Genomic DNA, 18,854 nt, shown 5'->3' with positions numbered 1-18,854 from the left:
ATGGTCACAGCCAGCACCCCACCCAGCCATGTCCTGCAACTTGTGGAGAACACAGGATACTGGGAGCCTCTTTTTGTTTCCCCAAATGGCAGGCCCTGCCCGCACCATTCTACCCACCAAACAAGGAGAACAGGTCCCACTTACACATTTGTTGTGAGCCCATCAGCACAGCCATGTGTATGCGCTCAGCACTTTGGGCATGTTCTGCCACACATCCATTGGTTATCACTTTGCACGTACATTAAATCCATAAATGTTATGTACAACTCGACTGAAAACTTTCACTGAGGTGCGGCTGCCCCCAGTAACACCAATTCTTAATCAGATCTTTACACAAACACCCTGCATTCATTTCCTTGGCTACAGGACATTCATTTTCTACCACAACCCATCCCTGACCCGTGTCTCTGATCACTTGGGGCTGGCTGTTAATAAGGTACAGAAAGTGCCATTATCTTTACTTCACAGCCATCGGTGAGGATCTCCCCTTGGCTCTCCCAGACATTGTGCAAACCGAGCAAGTGCCTATCACATGAGGCAGATACTATTCAGCAGCCTTCAGCCATGTCAGGAGGCTTCTCCTCCTTTCCTTGAGTCTTCCAACCACCCTCTCCACAATCGTTCTTCAGATATTCAGGGTACAGTCAAACAGCTCCTTTCTCCTGCCCTTGTCTCCAGGAAAATGATTCATACGCCAGGGAAGCAGAGGGTAAGCTGGGTCTCCCAGAATGACAGAAGGAATTACAACACTATAAATTTTTTAACACTGAGAGTAATTAACCAAAGGAACAATTTACCAAGGGTCATGGTGTATTCTCCATCCCTGACAATTTTTAAATTGAGATTGGATGTTTTTTCTAATAGCTCTGCTGTAGGAAGTATTTGGGGGCAGGACTCTGGTTTGTGTTATACACGAGAACAGACTAAATAATCACAGTGGTCCCTTCTGGCCTTGGAATGTATGAACAATACCACCAATATCCATAATGGCCATGGGAGCAGAAGTTCTCTTTTTCTTTGCAGAAAACAGAGCTGCGTTTCTGAAGGCATCATGGACCTGTCCACCCCGTCCCATGGCAATCAATGAGGCCTTGCAGCACCATGGAAAAATACCCTTTTTGTCAATAAACTCTGATCTGGTGAGAGGGGGGTGGGATCGTCAGATGGGTTTGATCAAGGGCTCCTGTACAATTTGGGAACCCCAGCTATGCCATCAGTAGCCTCCTGTGCATTAGCAAGCGTTATGTTCTAGCCCCGCAGCTCCCTCTTGATAGCAGTGCACACCTACATAACAAAAAGTCCCGACAATTGATCTCCCAGCACCAAACCGGCTATCTACTGAACAACAGTTGTCAGGAGCTTCCAGATGCTGATGGCCACATACTTCTCCACGCTGAGGGGGACTCTCAGGTTGGTGCTTCACCGCTGCAGCTTGGTGGCAAGCTCCACACAGATGTCTAGGGAAGTAGCCTTCTGCAGCCTGAAGTTCTGCGGCCACTGCAGTTCATCCCAGCTCTGCAGCACTGTCCTGTCCCACCCATCAGTGCTAGGGGGCCATGAACAGAAGAGGTTCTCCAGCAACTAAAGCCACTCTGGGAAAACTGAATGTAGAAGTAACCGCTTGATCTCATCCTCTTCCTCTATCCACAATGATTCATAAAGGAACTAGCTTAAGCCAGAGTAAACAAAACAGTATAGACACATCCTTTCACCATAGTTAAACTGGTACAGATAAAGCAGAAAAACATACACTGTGAAAACTTTCCTATGTAGACCAGGCCTAACGTCAGTGATTCTATCATATTCTAATTCAAGGTAGGCAAACTGGATTCCCTCATACCTCAGTGACTGTAATTACTGTGATCTTCTTTTCGCCCATCATTACCACAAGTTCATACAAGCAGCAGATTAACTTTAAAATGGAATCTCTTGGTAGTATCACTTTTGTTGCATCTTCAGTCAATCGGGTATTTTTATATTTCAGAGAATTAGCTTCAAAGTATTTACAGTGTCTTGACTCTGAAGTGATTTTTTAAAATATATTTTTGTGATTATTGCCTGTACCCAAAAAGTGAAATAACAAGCTAACTACAATGGAACTAGTGTAGTTAATGGGCCTGGCTTCGAAATGTACAAGACCCCAATGACTGATGAAAGAAGCTTTCCCTCCTTAGCAATAACCAGAGCTCTCACCATTACTGGGTTAACCCTGTGGCTGCTGGAAGATGCTCCTGCAGGCAGTAGCATGTTCCAGCAACATCCATGTCTCCAGTCCCACTTGAGAGTATTATCCCCTGGGGCAGAGGGAATCTCTTGCTGAGTATATTGTGTCACATACTGGACATTGCTGCAGGGATGGAGGCAGCAGGAGACACTAGAAATCTGGAGTAGAATTTTGTACATCATGAGGATTTTGCAGAATTTACCTTTCTTGTTTTGGAGAACCCACTGGAACATCACTGAGAGGTGAGAACTGCCTATTTATCGCCATAGACTGTTCACTCTGAACCATAATGATAACATATTGCATTCCAGTATTGGTAATACTTTCTCCTGCTCATTGTGCTTCATCAGTCTGGGTGGATGGCCTATTAATTTGACAGAGCTCTTCACAGGGAGAAAGATGCACCTTCTGCAGGGGAGCTTGGTTTATCTCCCTACTGTTTTTCATTTGTTTGGAATTCGTTGGATTTCACGATGCTTAGCTGACGTACAGATGAGAAGCTTCTTATTAATCAGCTTTAGTACTCAAAACAGAACTTGAAGATGAACAGAGCAGAGTGCATGAAGTTACAACAAAAAATGTTAAGATATGGTGTTAACCCCCACCCTCACTTACTAACAAGTAATAAATCAAACCACAAAGATTTACCAATCAATAGGAAACGTACTCTAGCATGGAGTGGGGGCTTTTACTACAAGACTGAATCCTTAGTACAGGGCTGGATCAATTTACCAGTCAAACTTTGTAACCCAAAGTTATGGGACTGTGAGTGGCAGCTCAACAAAGAGTCATTCTTAAAAGGCAACCTTTAAACAATTGCTTGGTCACTGACATGTCAATTCAGTTTAAATTTGCCTTGAGACTATGACAATCCAGAGACAAGCCTCTTCCTTTCACACAGAGATATCTCATGGGACATAGCCCCATGGTAACCGGTATCAAAGTTATATCTATGGCAAGTTCACCAGAAGCTGTTACCATAAATACTCTGCAATCCCAGTCATGGTGTACTGGAAGCTCCTTTGTTACTTTCACCAAGTGGTAAAACAATGATTTATAAAACCACCCAAATTCAAGTAAACGTCGTCTGTGACTGAGCAGTGGTGAGTGCCCATCAGTCTGTCTACAGGCTGCCAGCTCCTCTTTGGGATATGCACATACATCTTCCTAACAAAGCAGCTCTATGCTGAGCTAGTATAACAAATCCCCAAGTCACATTTACTAACTAAATTTTAATCCTAGACAGCCAGGGTGAGGCTGGTGTGACAAAGCGGGAATTTTCTGTAATATTTTTATGGTTCCTGGGCGTGCCTCAGTTTCCCTCCGTACTCTGCATAGCCACCCAGTGGGTGCAAAAGGGTTCAAAATGCGGCTCTTGCGGCAGAGCAGCAGACATAAGATGCTGTGTCATGTAGCTGACTGGGGTGCAGTGACTGGGACATTAAAGGATGGGCTGAAACCGACCCTTTTTTAAATGCCAGACATTCAGACCCGGGAACCAGACCAAAAGGAAGGAGTTTTCCCCCCACCTCTCAGCAGAGCAAAGGCCCCAGCTCAAGAACAATGGGTCGAACTGGTGTCAGGATACTGGGATAACTCCTGGCTTTTACAAAAAGAGTCTGGAGCTCTCACCTGGGATGCCATCGAGAGGAGAGACCGAGATCGAAACAGATGCTGGCTGGTTGCACTGATGTAGCCAGCATGGACCATGTGTTAACCTTTGCCCCACTGTGCTAACGTAAGGACTTTCAGATTCTATATGCCAGGTAACTAATGAATTGTCACCTTCTGTTGAAAGGGCCGCTTGGTGTCACTGCAGATATTCACTGAGAGCACTGTGCCCTGCAGGACTCTGGCTGGGCTGGATTTGCTGCAGGGAGCCACAGACAGGGATTGCTGGCGCCGAAGGCCCAGTCTGGGAGTCATGGAGGCCACAGGCCTCCCCCTGTGGAGCTGTGTGGGTCCTTGGGACGGGCACATTAAAGGGATCACTCCCACGGGGCTGATAACAGGCTGGGGCCAGACCAGATCCTGTGACTCTGTGACAGCTGGCTATTGCCACAATATACATTTACATCATTTACAGGCTTCTATGAACTCAGGGACACGCTTCCCGACACTTAGAATGACCGAGCTGTCGCTGGGCCAGAGCAGACATATGTTTGAATTCTTTGTTACTTATCAGGTGAAACCAGTGCATAGATAAACTTTCCCAGGGGCGTCTGTATCCAAATGCGTGCTTCAAATGCCATCAATTCAGCACCGTTTTTCAAACTTAATGAATCTCTGAGTATGAGTCTGCTTTTCCATGGCCAGTTTGATTTGTGTAACCTCCCCAGGCACATTGTACGAACGTAACATCGATAAAGCCCATAGACATGTTTATTAGTATAACCACTGCTTTCTAGGCATCCTCAGCACCACAAGGACAGGCAGGGTAAAGCCGCCTGGCATGGTGCCACCTGCTGAGGCTGCATGAGTGGGACTGTGTTTATAAAAGTGTTTGAAATCCAAAACAAAATAATCCCTCCCTTCCTAGAAATAACCATCTGCCCCAGTCCTCTGTGCCCCAAAACCAGATTCCCAGACCCCACTGAGCAGCAGCTCCCTGGAGTCTGCCAGCCAGGCTGACCCTGGCTCCAAGCGGCTCCTTCTGAGCTGGCATGGGGGGGCAGGGATATCAGGGGATGCCGGCTTCTACCCCGTGTGGATTCTCCGATGCGTAAGAAAATTGGAGCAGCGAATGAAGCTTTTCCCGCAATCAGGGCAGTCATAAGGCTTCTCCTCCCGGTGAGTCCTCTGGTGTTTGATCAGGGCTGAGCTCACGGTGAAGCTCCTCCTGCACTCGGGGCATTCGTAGGGCTTCTCTCCCGTGTGGATCCTCTGGTGCGTCATGAGGTTCGAGCTGCGATTGAAGCTTTTCCCGCAGTCGGGGCACCGATATGGTCTCTCTCCCGTGTGGGTTCTCTGGTGTCTAATCAGGTCCGAGCTGTTCCTGAACCATTTGTTACAATCAATGCACTTATAGGGTTTCTCTCCGGTGTGCACTCGCTGGTGATTGATAAGACTGGAGCTCTGACTGAAGCTCTTCTCACACTCCTCGCATTTGTAGGGTCTCTCCCCTGTGTGAATTTTCTGGTGCCTGATGAGGTAGGAGCTGACACTGAAGCTTTTCCCGCACTCGGGGCACTTGTAGGGTCTCTCCCCTGTGTGGGTTCTCTGGTGGGAAGTGAGGTTGGAGCTCTGGTTGAAGCCTTTCCCGCAGTCAGGGCATTTGTAGGGTTTCTCTCCGGTGTGGAGTCTCTGGTGGGTGATGAGGGTGGAGCTGTCACTGAAGCTTTTCCCGCAGTTGGGGCACTTGTAGGGCTTTTCCCCCGTGTGCAGTCTCTGATGAGTGATCAGGTGGGAGCTCCGGCTGAAGCTTTTCCCACAGTCCAGACATTTATAGGGTTTCTCTCCGGCGTGGAGTCTCTGATGGACAATCAGGTTTGAGCTGCGACTGAAGCTTCTGCCACATTCCTCACAGATGGTCGGTCTCTCTTCATTGGGGATTCTCTGGTGGGTGGTGTCCACGGGCCTGTGACACGATTTATCCAATCCTTTCCCTGGCTGGGTTCCTGGCTGCCTTTGCAGTCTATGCTGACTCTCCCAGGCTTCTCCCTGCTCAGGGCTCTGGAAAACGTTCCCTTCAGCTCTTCCGGACATCCTCCTGTGCGGTTGCACTAGCTCAGGACCTTCCAGCTGAGAGTTCTCCTCCTCGCTCTCACTGCCCATCCCGTCTCCTGCTGGGACAGAGAATCCAGACAGCAATCAGTCCTCAGAGAGGCTGACACAAAAAGGGGTGAAACAAATCAATATCAGGATCCAAATCCCCCCAAATCCTTCCCCAGAGGAGAGAGGGGTAAGCCAGGCAGCAGACAGGGTTGTTGGAATCCCATGCATGACATCTGCCATGAGGACATAAAACTGGGCTAGGAGCTTACTGAAGCGATCCCTCACCTGTGTGGCTGCTTCTAAGGATCCCCCTTTCTTCAGAGCCCTGGAAATCTGGGCCCCATGGCTCTTCCCCTCGGTTCAGCCGGGAGATCTCACTGGGCTTGGGGACAGGAAACCCTGCTCAGGGGAAAAAGCAAGTGGGCTCACGTACGTTCTCTGTTTGTAGGTTGGGGAGGCTGCTGCAGGGTGCCCAGCCCAGCCCTTTTCTTTGCTGCAGGGAGAAGAGAAAAGACAGGAAAATGCTCCCAGAGCCCGCTGGGAAAGGCCAGCATCTGGGGGAGGCATGCTGTGTCCCCTGAAGTGAGCTCAGGGGTCTGCACAGACAGGGAACTTGGGCCAGATTTCTAAAGAGGTTTAGGCACCTACAGTCACAGACAGGGGCCTAGTGGGATTCTGTAGAAGCACAATGGGAGTTAGACACTGAGGAGATTTTGAAAATCTCACTCACTGCCTGTCTGCATCTTTAGGCGGCTACCTACCAGCAAAAATCTGGCCAGTGGGGCCTCAGGCAGAGCAGAGTCAGGAGACACACGTCCATCCCTGATGGGGCAGAGGTCCCAGAGGTGGAATCTGCCCTGGGAAGTGGGGAGACAGTGAGTTTGTCCCACTTGGGAGCCCAGGTTACGGGGAGAACAGCACTATCATTAAGTCCCTGGATCTCCAGTCCTGTGCACCTGGGGTCTGGGGACTATGGGGCTGTTCCTCCTGAACGCTAAGGAACCAGATCAGAACCCGCCCTGGGAACTTCAGGGATGCCCAGCTCCTGATACCTGAGGGGTAACGAATCCTTACCCAGGAGGTCCCTGTAAAGAACTCTGTGACGTGGATCCAGCAGAGCCCACTGCCCCTCAGGGAAATACACAGCCATCTCCTCGAAGGTCACCGACCCCTGGAACAGCAAGTGTCCCCCGCTCAGTGCCTGTTGCCCAGTCGCAAGCACACGAGCTCAGCCATAGCCTGTCCCAGCCTCCCTCACCATCTGCCGCAGCTCCCACAGGCCTTGGGTTACATCCCCTGCCCACCAGCCCCTCAGGACGGTCCCAAATCACCCCCTCCCACGACCCACACAGACCTGCCCCAGCACTGTTACCAGATCAGATCCTCCCCTTGCTCCACAGGAGAGAATCCGCCCCCCTCTCGCTCCCTGTGTGCCCAGCTCTCCAGCCTCCCTAGCTTGGGGGCTGCATCTGGGCCTTGGCTGGCCTGACAGCCAACGCATGTGTGGGCTCCATGCGTCCGCCGCCGCCTCACTGGCTGTTCAGAGGCCACTTCCTATGGCCTTCTCTGAACAGCCGAGCTGGAGGAGTGGCCATTACACCCTGCCTCTGTCCCATCCCCAGCCCCCCCCTCGCCCTCTGTGGGGAGAACTGGGCCTAAATGTGAGTGTGAGTTCATAAGACTTCACAATAACCTGTAATAACAAACGGTGATGGGAACCGGTGCAAGGAAACCAGACTGAGACTGGCTTGGTCTAAACTGAAAAGACCACACTGATGTAATCCAATGGCTGCTGAAACTAATGCTTGTTAAAAACGGGTGATGTGGAGCTGGAAACTAATGAATCAAAATTGGTGGACAAAATACCACGTCCACTCACCACTCCCTTTGTGTCTCGTTAAGGAACGAGACTTTGTGAGGACAAGTCGGAAAGAACAGACGGAGGCTAGTGGGGTGAGCTTCGCCACCCTGCCCACCACCCCCACCCTTTCCCAGGATCCTGAACACTCTTTGTCCTGATCCTGAGAGCTGTCCTGACCCGCCCGGGCCAGAGAAAGGGACCCACATGACATCACCACCCGTACCAGCTCCACCGGAATCCCAGTGAAATGGGATTAGACTTTAACAACAGCTCCAGCCCACCTCAATTAACTTCTTCTCTTTCCCCTAAAGGACAGTTATTACCGTCTCTGATACCAGGTAAGAGACTGCGAGACAAGGGGCTTTTTCCTTCTAAAACCCTCTCCAGCTAAAGCAAAAGGGAACACGGGATGTCATTAAAATGAAGGCCTCACTTAGCGCTTTACATGTCAAATGCTGTATCTTTAATGGAAGGTTCAAAGGGTGTTTAGTGGTGAGTGTGCCACGGTGCTATAAAGGCTGCGGACTCTGTACACCAAGCCCTGACCCTTGTTTAACATTAGACAGGGACTGGGTTACGTAAACCTCTTTGGCCCCTTTGTTCCATCTAAATTTATGCTACGCCCCCCACAACACTTTACATAGGAGCTCAGCATCATTATCCCCACGTTACAGATGGGGACACTGAGGCACAGAGTGGGGCAGTGAGTTGCCCAAGGCCAGGCTGCAGCCAGCAGCGTACCTGAGAATAGAAGCCAGGTCTCCTGCGTGTCTGTCAGGTATGCTAGCCACACTGCCTTCATTTAAACACAGCCCAATGGGGAAATTCCTCACCCAATGCACTAACCCTCCCCCTTCCGTACTGTGGTTACTCCTCCTGCCACAACCCACTTCCCCTGGATAGATCCCCTACCTGAGCATGATCCGCTGCAGCCATGTCCCTTCCCCGTTCCCCAGCAGACAGGGCAATCCAGAGCCAAGCACGGAAGTGGTTCTGCAGCCTGTCAGGGCAAGAAGGGCCAGTGAGGAGATTTCAGAAGGGGCTTTGGTGCATTTCACAGCCCCGTTCATCACAGGCTCTTTCCCTGCAAACAGACACTCGGGACTCTGCAGTGTTGAGAACACGCTTCAGTCACCTTATTCCAGCGCCGACCCGGCCTCTCCCACCAGGACTAACCCCACTGAGCCATTTTAACCCCCCTTCCCCCCGTAACAGAGTCCCTGAGCCAAACACTAGAAAAGAGCAGAATCGAAGGAGCCGCTCTGGAGGATCCCCCCTGACATTGTCCCCAAGGCTGGCAGCACATCCCCCCAGCAGCGCGGGGACCAGGCAGAGGCAGGAACTGGCTTTTCCTCTCCCTGCTCCTCACCTTGTCCCAGGAAAGTCAATCTGCCCCGGGGCGCTGCAGGGAATGGGGCTGGGCAGGGCTGGGAGCCGGGAACATCCCATCCCAGTGATTGCTCCTGCTGCCCCTGCCAGCCTCTATCCCTGTCTCCTTCCTGCCCCCTCTCCCCTCCCCTCGGGCGGGGAGCAGAGCCTGGGGGGGTCAGGGAGGGCAGCAGCTCTGGGACTCGCAGACCCCCGCCTCCGCGGAGCAGAGCTGGGGCGAGGAGGGGCCGGTGGTGCAGAGTCACTTTCCTATCCGGCCACAGCCCTTTCCCCCGGGTCTCTCCCCTCACCTGCAGGCTCCAGCTCCGGGGCTGATGTCGGCAGAGCCCGGGGCTGCCCCAGGGGCTGGTTCCAGCCCCCGGAGAAAGTCCCCCCGGCTGGGCACAGAGGGGCGCTAGGGAAGGGCTCTCCCAGCGGAGCAGCAGCGGCTCAGCTTGGAAAGGAATCCGGACTCACAATGGAGGCAGCAGCAGCCTCTGACCCAGGAAGCTCAAACCCGGTATCTTCAGACAGGGAAACACCCACTGGAAGAGCTGTCCATAGTCAGCAACCGACAATAGCCAGGGCCCTCTGGTGGCCACAGTTAGTGGTACCAGACGAGGCCCCTTTCCCTCCCTTCCCTTCCTGGGGAGTAATTCAATGCAAGAGGCATTTTCTGCTGGGATAAAGAACCCACATGAATCTCCCCATGCAGGTACTTATAAACCAGGATCAAGTCACCCTCTAACCTTCACTTGAATAAAACGAACCGATGGATCTCTGTAAGTCTTTCGCTCTGAGGCAGGTTTTCCAGACCTTGAATAATTCTGGTGGTTCTTTTCTTTGTCGTTTTAAGGTTTTCAACATCCTTGTTGAAGTGAGAACACAAGAAGTGGACAGTGTGTCCAGTAATGGTCTCCCTAATGCCCTATATCGAGACAATACCACCTGTCTACTCCTACTCAGTGTTTCCTTGCTTATACCTCCAAGGATTCCCTTAGCAACACAGCACCACACCAGGAGCCTGTGTTCAGCTGGATTCCACCATGAATCCTAAATTCTACCCAGAGGCACTGCTGTCAAGGATACAACAGTCCCCCAGCCTTTATGTGTGACCAGCCTTCTTTGGTCCTAGATTTGAAATATAAAATTAAACAAATAAGGAAAACTACCCATAATATCTTTTGAAACAATATTTTCAAGGTTTGAAATTTTTCAAAATCATTACAATAAAAGATTGTTTTGGCAGGGATATTAATCCTCCTGCTTCAGGATTTAATTCAATGTCTATTATAGAGACCAAGCCTATGAAGGGCCAGATCTGTTTGTGTCTATTACTGCAGAGTTCTTACACAGGCAGGCCATTCATCCGGTTTTAAGACAGACAATCAGGGGGTAGGGGGTAGGGTATGGTTTTTCCGCTGTCCAGTACTGAGACAAAATCAGATGTGGTTTTGTCCAGTATCACACACAGAGGACTTCATTTTTAAGAGCGTACCACTTCACCCTCGCTGCCATGGCCTTGCAAACACTGACCAGTAGAGCTGAGAATGGGGAAACTCAGTGCATGTCACAGTAACAAAGCACTAATACCTGAGGTGCTAAGGACAGGAAAACTCAATGTACAGACCAGAAACAAAGTGTTGAGACCTGGGAAACAGAGAATGGGGAAATTCAGTGCATGGCACAGGCACTCAGTTCTGAGACTGAGATCTGGTAAACTCAGAGTATGCCACAGACAAACAGAGGTGAGACCAACAAGATAGCTGAGAAAAGGGACAATCTGTGCATGGTACAAACACACAATGCTAAAACCATGGCACCAGAGAAGCGGAAATGCGGAGTTTGGCACATACACACACCACTCAGATCAGGGCTGATGAGCATAGGGAATGAGTGCATGAAACTGACACACAGCACTGAGACCAGGGCAGATGAGAATGGTAAAACTCGGTCCATGGTACAAACACATAGGACTCACAAGAGATCAGCAACCAATGAGGGAACTCATATAATGACACAGTCACCAAGCAAGGAGACCAGGGGAACTGAGAATGGGAAAGGTCGTTACATGCCATACACATACCACACTAAAACCAAGGGAGCTGAGAATGGGGAAATTCAGTGCATCACACACATTCACTCAGTGCTTAGACCAGGGAAGCTGACAATGGGAAAACTCAGCACATGACACAGACATGAACTGAGAACAAGGGAGCTGAGAAGGGGGCAATTCAGTGCAGAGCACCCACACTTAGTGCTGAGACCAAGGGAGCTGAGAATGGGGAAGTTAAGTACATGGCCCAAAAACGGAGTTAAGACATGGGCAGCTGAGAATGGGGACACATGGTGCAGAGCACAGACAACCAGCGATAAGAAATGGGGTGCTGAGAATGAGGAAACTTGGTCCATGGCACAGACTTTCAGCACTGACACCAGGTGAGATGAAGTGGGGGGTTCTCTTGGTTTTTTATTGTTTTTTTCAATGGTTTGCATGCAGAGGGGGTGGGACCCAGTTTCCCTGGGTGTTACTGGTTTAACAAGGTGATGGGAGAGGGAGTTTGTTGTTACAGAGGACCAGCAACAGAACTTAGGACGCCAGCCACTGGCCTGGAGAATGGATACCCCAGTGACTGGTGTCATGGTGACCGGGAGGCCCAGCTCGGGAGTCACAACTAGTTCTGGCCAGTGGGAGGACAATGGGCTGCAAAGAGAGGACCCCAGTGACCTGATCAGCCAGTTCCAGCCAGGTGACCCTGTTTACCTGGATAGAAGACAATGGACAGAGGCGGGGCTTGGGGGAGGTGATATCAGATGCACAGCTGGAAAGCACAGGGGGCTCAGGACTGGAGAGAGAGAGCAGGCAGAGCCCACCTGGATGAAGGAGAGACTTAGATGTACTGTGCTGAGGGAGGCCTGGCCTGAGGACCTCAATAAACCCTCCTGTTTTACACTGGCTGAGAGTCACTCCGGTCTAGAGAACAGGGTTCCTCTAGGCAACCTAGTGACAGAGGATGTGGAAAAAGCTAATGTACTCAATGCTTTTTTTGCCTCTGTCTTCACAAACAAACTCAGCTCCTAGACTACTGCACTGGGCAGCACAGTGTGGGGACGAGGTGACCAGCCCCCTGTGGAGAAAGAAGTGGTTCAGGATTATTTAGAAAAGCTGGACGGGCACAAGTCCATGGGGCCGAATGCACTGCATCCGAGGGCGCTAAAGGAGTTGGCGGATGTGATTGCAGAGCCATTGGTCATTATCTTTGAAAACTCATGGCGATCAGGGGAGGTCCCAGATGACTGGAAAAAGGCTAATGTAGTGCCCATCTTTAAAAAAGGAAAGAAGGAGGATCCAGGGAACTACAAGCCAGTCAGCCTCACCTCAGTCCCTGGAAAAATCATGGAGCAGGTCCTCAATTTTGAAGCACTTCGAGAAGAGGAAAGTGATCAGGAACAGTCAGCATGGATTCACCAAGGGCAAGTCATGCCTGACTAACCTAATTGCCTTCTATGAGGAGATAACTGGCTCTGTGGATGAGGGGAAAGCAGTAGACGTGTTATTCCTTGACTTTAGCAAAGCTTTTGATATGGTCTCCCACAGTATTCTTGACAGTAAGTTAAAGAAGTATGGGCTGGATTAATGGACTATAAGGTGGATAGAAAGCTGGCTAGATCATCAGGCTCAACAGGTAGTGATCAATGGCTCCATGTCTAGTTGGCAGCAGGTATCAAGCGGAGTGCCCCAAGGGTCGGTCCTGCGGCCTGTTTCGTTCAATATCTTCATTAATGATCTGGAGGATGGCATGGACTGCACCCTCAGCAAGTTTGCAGATGACATTAAACTGGGAGGAGTGGTAGATAGGATACAGAGGGACCTAGACAAATTAGAGGTCTGGGCCAAAAGAAATCTGATGAGGTTCAACAAGGACAAGTGCAGAGTCCTGCACTTAGGACGGAAGAATCCCATGCACTGCTACAGACTAGGGACCAAGTGGCTAGGCAGCAGTTCTGCGGAAAAGGACCTAGGGGTTACAGTGGATGAGAAGCTGGATACGAGTCAACAGTGTGCCCTTGTTGCCAAGAAGGCTAACGGCATTTTAGGCTGTATAAGTAGGGGCATTGCCAGCAGATCAAGGGACGTGATAATTCCCCTCTATTTGGCATTGGTGAGGCCTCATCTGGAGTACTGTGTCCAGTTTTGGGCCCCAAACTACAAGAAGGATGTGGAAAAAATGGAAAGAGTCCTGCGGAGGGCAACAAAAATGATTAGGGGGCTGGAGCACATGACTTATGAGGAGAGGCTGAGGGAATTGGGATTGTTTAGTCTTCAGAAGAGAAGAATGAGGGGAGATTTGATAGTTGCTGTCAACTACCTGAAGGGGGGTTCCAAAGAGGATGGATCTAGACTGTTCTTGTTACCTCTGTTCCCCTAAAAACCAACCCCGGGACACACTTGTATTAGTTTTATTACGATGCCGCTGTTGGGTCAGATAGAAAAGAGATGGAGCTTATTCATACACGCACACATTCCACTGCATTGATGGAGCTTATTCATATATGCACACACGCACACATTCACTCATGCACCCACACACTTACACAGGCGGAGAGTTACCGGAGACAGCATGGAGACCAAGAAGCCGAAGCGTGGTAGATCTGGTATCTCCACCTGCGGTCACGAATCCAGGCTGCTGAGCAGGTCAAGGAGCAGCAGCTGCTTGTGTGCATGGCTGCTTCTTTTTTCTGGAACTGGGCAGCTCCTGTCACAGTTTTCCTTCTGTGTCCATTACCGAGAAGCATTCCCAGACCAGTTCCTTTCATGCATACCAGGTTCTTCTTCTCTTTACAGCACTTCGTGATTGCCTTCTCAGGGCAGATTATATCAGACACACCTGTCTCCTGTCTCTGGGTTCCTTTCTCCTTGCAGCTCCTCTCCGCCCAGTCCCACATACACTCCCTTGTTCACACTCCCTCGTTCACACTCTCTCTGAGGGATGGGATATTACAAAGCTTGGAAGTTCATACTAGTGGTAACTTGAAAAGGTTACAGAGCTTGCAAAGGTTGCAAAACTTAAAAGGCTATGCTAACAATAACTGAAGTTACAAAGTCTGCAAAAAGGTTGCAGAACTTAATGATACAAGTTACAGATCTTACAATTGCATTTGAGCGGAGGCTTTACATAACATTTCTCAGTGGTAGAAGATGGCAGAACAAGGAGTAATGGTCTCAAGTTGCAGTGGGGGAGGTTTAGGTTGGATATTAGAAAAAACTTTTTCACTAGGAGGGTGGTGAAGCACTGGAATGGGTTACCTAGGGAGGTGGTGGACTCTTCTTCCTTAGAGGTTTCTAAGGTCAGGCTTGACAAAGCCCTGGCTGGGATGATTTAGTTGGGGATTCGTCCTGCTTCGAGCAGGGGGTTGGACTAGATGACCTCCTGAGGTACCTTCCAACTCTGATATTCTATGATTCTATGATTCTATTCCCTCTGGGAGTGTAGGCCTGGGCTTGCATAAGATCAGTCCAGATGACCTCATGGTCTCTTCTGGCCTTAAACTGTATGAAATTTGGTGACTCACATGGGTGTCATCTGGGCTGATCTTATGCAAGCCCAGGCCAGAGAATTCCCCCTTTGCTGTGGGCTCCACGCAGTTCCATTGAACTGGGAAGCATTTGCTGCCCATTGACTGAGGCAGAGGGAGTGGTACACTGCTGGGTTCTCCCTCCCTGGGGCAGAATTAAGGTTGTGGGGCTGTGTTGGGTGGGAGGCATCACCTCTACTCTGCAGTTCCTGGTCTTCCAATATTTGGGTTTTGTTTTTCCTTCTAACCTTCTCTAAGGGGGGAATCTAAGGGGCACTGTAACCTAGCATGTCCCAGTTGGCCAGAGCCTGAGTTTGAGAATTAAACTCGCCCATTCACAAGGAACCCAGGGCTCTAGCAAGAGCCTCTGCCATAACCCCTGGAAGGGGTCTGCACAGGATCCTTAGTTGGGCAGCATGGTGGATCTCAGAGGTGTTCTAACTGAGGGAGCACGAGGCACTGCTGTCTGCCCAGGTTGGGGCTCAGGAACAGGGCAAGGCCTAGAGCAGGATTCTCCCATTCGTGTATCTGTCTCAACTCGGGTCTTTTCCCACAGCCTGATCTCAGGTTCTAAGCCTCTCCTCTGGATTCTGTCTGTGGACTCAGCAGGAACGGGTTGACATCCTGAGGTGTCCTAAATAAAACTTCTTAAGGAAGAGGGACACTTTTCTCCGATCTACTGAGTAATTCTGCCTCCTACTAGAGTAATGAGTTGTCAGTCCTCAGTTTCTGCTGGATCAGGCTTGAGAAGAACTTTTAACCTCTAGCCTAGGCTTTCTCCCTCAATATTCCTTTGGCTATTCTTATTGAATGTACACCTGTTGCTTTGAACCTCACTTTCCATTTAAAAAAGAAAAAAAAAAGAAAAATTAATGGAGATATCCCATCTCCTAGAACTGGAAGGGACCTTGAAAGGTCATCGAGTCCAGCCCCCTGCCTTCACTAGCAGGACCAAGTACTGATTTTGCCCCAGATCCCCAAGTGGCCCCCTCAAGGATTGAACTCACAACCCTGGGTTTAGCAGGCCAATGCTCAAACCACTGAGCTATCCCTTTCCCCTCTGATACCTTCTTTTTCTCTCTCACAAAGTCTGGTCTCTGTCCCATACCTGTCTTTTCAAAGCTAACCCCCATCTCAGTATTGCCAAATCCAATGTTTAAAAATCATAATCCCCTAAAATCATGAGATTATTTTTTTAAATCTCATGATTTTTTAAAGTAATATGTGTTGGTTCTTTTCATTTGCCTTTTGGTGTTTGGGTCTTCAGGGGTCACATTTTCAAGCTTTTCTCTGCAGCCTCAAGGTCTAGAAACTTACTTTTTTCACCAGTGGAAACTGAGATTCACCCATAAACACATGACTCTGGGAGCTAGGGTATTAATAAAATACCACATATTGCAAGACTGGTGATAAAATTGTGAGAGGGGTAACACTGCTTATTCCACTTCCTTTGAAATATTACATTGTACAAAACAATAACCATACCTTTTTTGTTTTAATGTGAAAAAGTCAGAAACAGCCATGTTTCTTCACTAGAAAGGAATTGCTCAACAGTATTCCAGTAGAATGTTTTTCCATCAGAAGATGTTGATTTGATTAAATCAAAACATTCCTCAGGAACATATTGACTTCATTAAAATTTTCTATGGGAAATTATTGAAACATTTAAATTTGATGTTATCATTTCAACTATATTAATTATGTGATATGATATATGATATTATAATCCCCATCAATGGAGGCTTTTAAGAACAGGTTGGACAAACACCTATCTGAGATGGTCTAAGTTTACTTAGTCCTGCCTCAGCTCAGAGGGCTGGAGTAGATGTCTTCTTGAGTTCACTTCCAGCCCAAATTTCTATGAGTCTATAATAATATGATATAATGAAATACAGTCAAATTATAACATTAAAATGAAATGTTTAGATCTTACCAAAACATTTCCATAATGTCAAAATGAAATTGTTCTGGATATTTCATTTTGTGAAAAATTCTGGGAATTCTACTTTTTCTCCCAATTAGGGATGAAATGAAATTTCAGAATCTTGGAATTTTTTGTGGGACAGGAATTCTGTTTGTGACCAGCTCTCCTCTCAAGGAACATGCACCTTAGTGTACTGTATTTCTGCTATGGTAAAAAACAGCTCAAACTCAACCCAAAGGCCAATTTTCAGCAATTCCAGCCAATGCTGCTAAAAATCACATTTCACTCTTTTCACCACTCTTGATACACATTTCAACAGCTTTAATCACATTTGTACAATGAGGGAAAATGCAGCAGGTGGGTTTTACAACCAGTAACTGGGTGAAGGGGCTGGAAAGGAGGAAGTTAACACGAATAAATGATGCTAGTGATGGTAGTGATCAATGACTCCATGTCTAGTTGGCAGCCGGTATCAAGCAGAGTGCCCCAGGGGTCGGTCCTGGGGCCGGTTTTGTTCAATATCTTCATTAATGATCTGGAGGATGGCGTGGATTGCACCCTCAGCAAGTTTGCAGATGACACTAAACTGGGAGGAGGGTAGATACGCTGGAGGGTAAGGATAGGATACAGAGGGACCTAGACAGATTAGAGGACTGGGCCAAAAGAAATCTGATGAGGTTCAACAAGGACAAGTGCAGAGTCCTGCACTTAGGAAGGAAGAATCCCATGCACTGCTACAGACTAGGGACCGAATGGCTAGGCAGCAGTTCTGCAGAAAAGGACCTAGGGGTTACAGTGGACGAGAAGCTGGATATGAGTCAACAGTGTGCCCTTGTTGCCAAGAAGGCTAACGGCATTTTGGGCTGTATAAGTAGGGGCATTGCCAGCACATCGAGGGACGTGATCATTTCCCTCTATTCAGCATTGGTGAGGCTTCATCTGGAGTAGTGTGTCCAGTTTTGGGCCTCACACTACAAGAAGGATGTGGAAAAATTGGAAAGAGTCCAGCGGAGGGCAACAAAAATGATTAGGGGGCTGGAGCACATGACTTATGAGGAGAGGCTGAGGGAACTGGGATTATTTAGTCTGCAGAAGAGAAGAATGAGGGGGGATTTGATAGCTGCTTTCAACTACCTGAAAGGGGGTTCCAAAGAGGATGGATCTAGACTGTTCTCAGTGGTACCAGATGACAGAACAAGGAGTAATGGTCTCAAGTTGCAGTGGGAGAGGTTTAGGTTGGATATTAGGAAAAACTTTTTCACTAGGAGGGTGGTGAGGCACTGGAATGGGATTACCTAGGGAGGTGGTGGAATCTCCTTCCTTAGAGGTTTTTAAGGTCAGGCTTGACAAAGCCCTGGCTGGGATGATTTAGTTAGGGATTGGTCCTGCTTTGAGCAGGGGGTTGGACTAGATGACCTCCTGAGGTCCCTTCTAACCCTGATATTCTATGATTCTGTGCTGTGGTCACTGGGTCAGCTACATCACAACATAGCAAGGAAGGATTAAATGACAAAGTAGATTTGGCGGCTCTTGTTTGTTTCTTTCACATCTTCCTATTCCATTGCCTACAATTAGTTTGTAGATTCTGCTTGGTTCAATCATGTAATTGTTTATCTTCTACCTAATGTGAATGACTTTTTCTGCCCATTTCCTTTTTAATTTTTAGTCCCCAAAGTTCACGCCTTTGATAGGAGTGGAGGTCAGTGCTCCAGCAAAGTCCTTATCCATACACAAACTCACAAAGTTCTAATTAACATGGTGTAAACACCTCAAGCTAAACCAAGCCAAGCAAGGTTGGAAATGATATAAGCATCACAAATACAGCTGTGCCTGTTAAACTAAATCAGTTTATAATCCTACCTTTAATTAGGGCTCGTCTACATGGGGAAACTGACTGGCTACTGCTATTTTAGAACAACTCCCCACATGGACCCTAAATCTCAATACGAGAGTGTCCATATGCGGTGTCATTAGGGGATATCTGTACCACTTCAAATTCACACTCTCCCTTATTCTGGAATAACTTCCCTGCTCAGAGAGGCCCTTAGACTGGGGTAATTTTTTGTCTGTAGAGACCTCACCTAATCAATTTAGGCTAAACCAAAATGAGCCTGGATTATAGCGTGTTCACACAGCCTATTAAACCAGGCTAACATCACCCTTTAAGTTAAAAGGCTGTGAATGAG

General features: G+C 48.6%; 1 pseudogene; it reads right to left on the bottom strand.

The window, feature by feature from the left end:
• LOC135887575 (zinc finger protein 271-like) overlaps window positions 1-18,854 on the bottom strand; it is a 167,661-nt pseudogene that overhangs the window by 147,615 nt on the left and 1,192 nt on the right.

This window comes from Emys orbicularis, chromosome 13 (assembly GCF_028017835.1).
Source record: "Emys orbicularis isolate rEmyOrb1 chromosome 13, rEmyOrb1.hap1, whole genome shotgun sequence".
NCBI classification, from domain to species: domain Eukaryota; kingdom Metazoa; phylum Chordata; order Testudines; family Emydidae; genus Emys; species Emys orbicularis.
The sequence above is the reverse complement of the archived record's forward strand: the minus strand, read 5'-3'. Positions and strand labels throughout refer to the sequence as shown.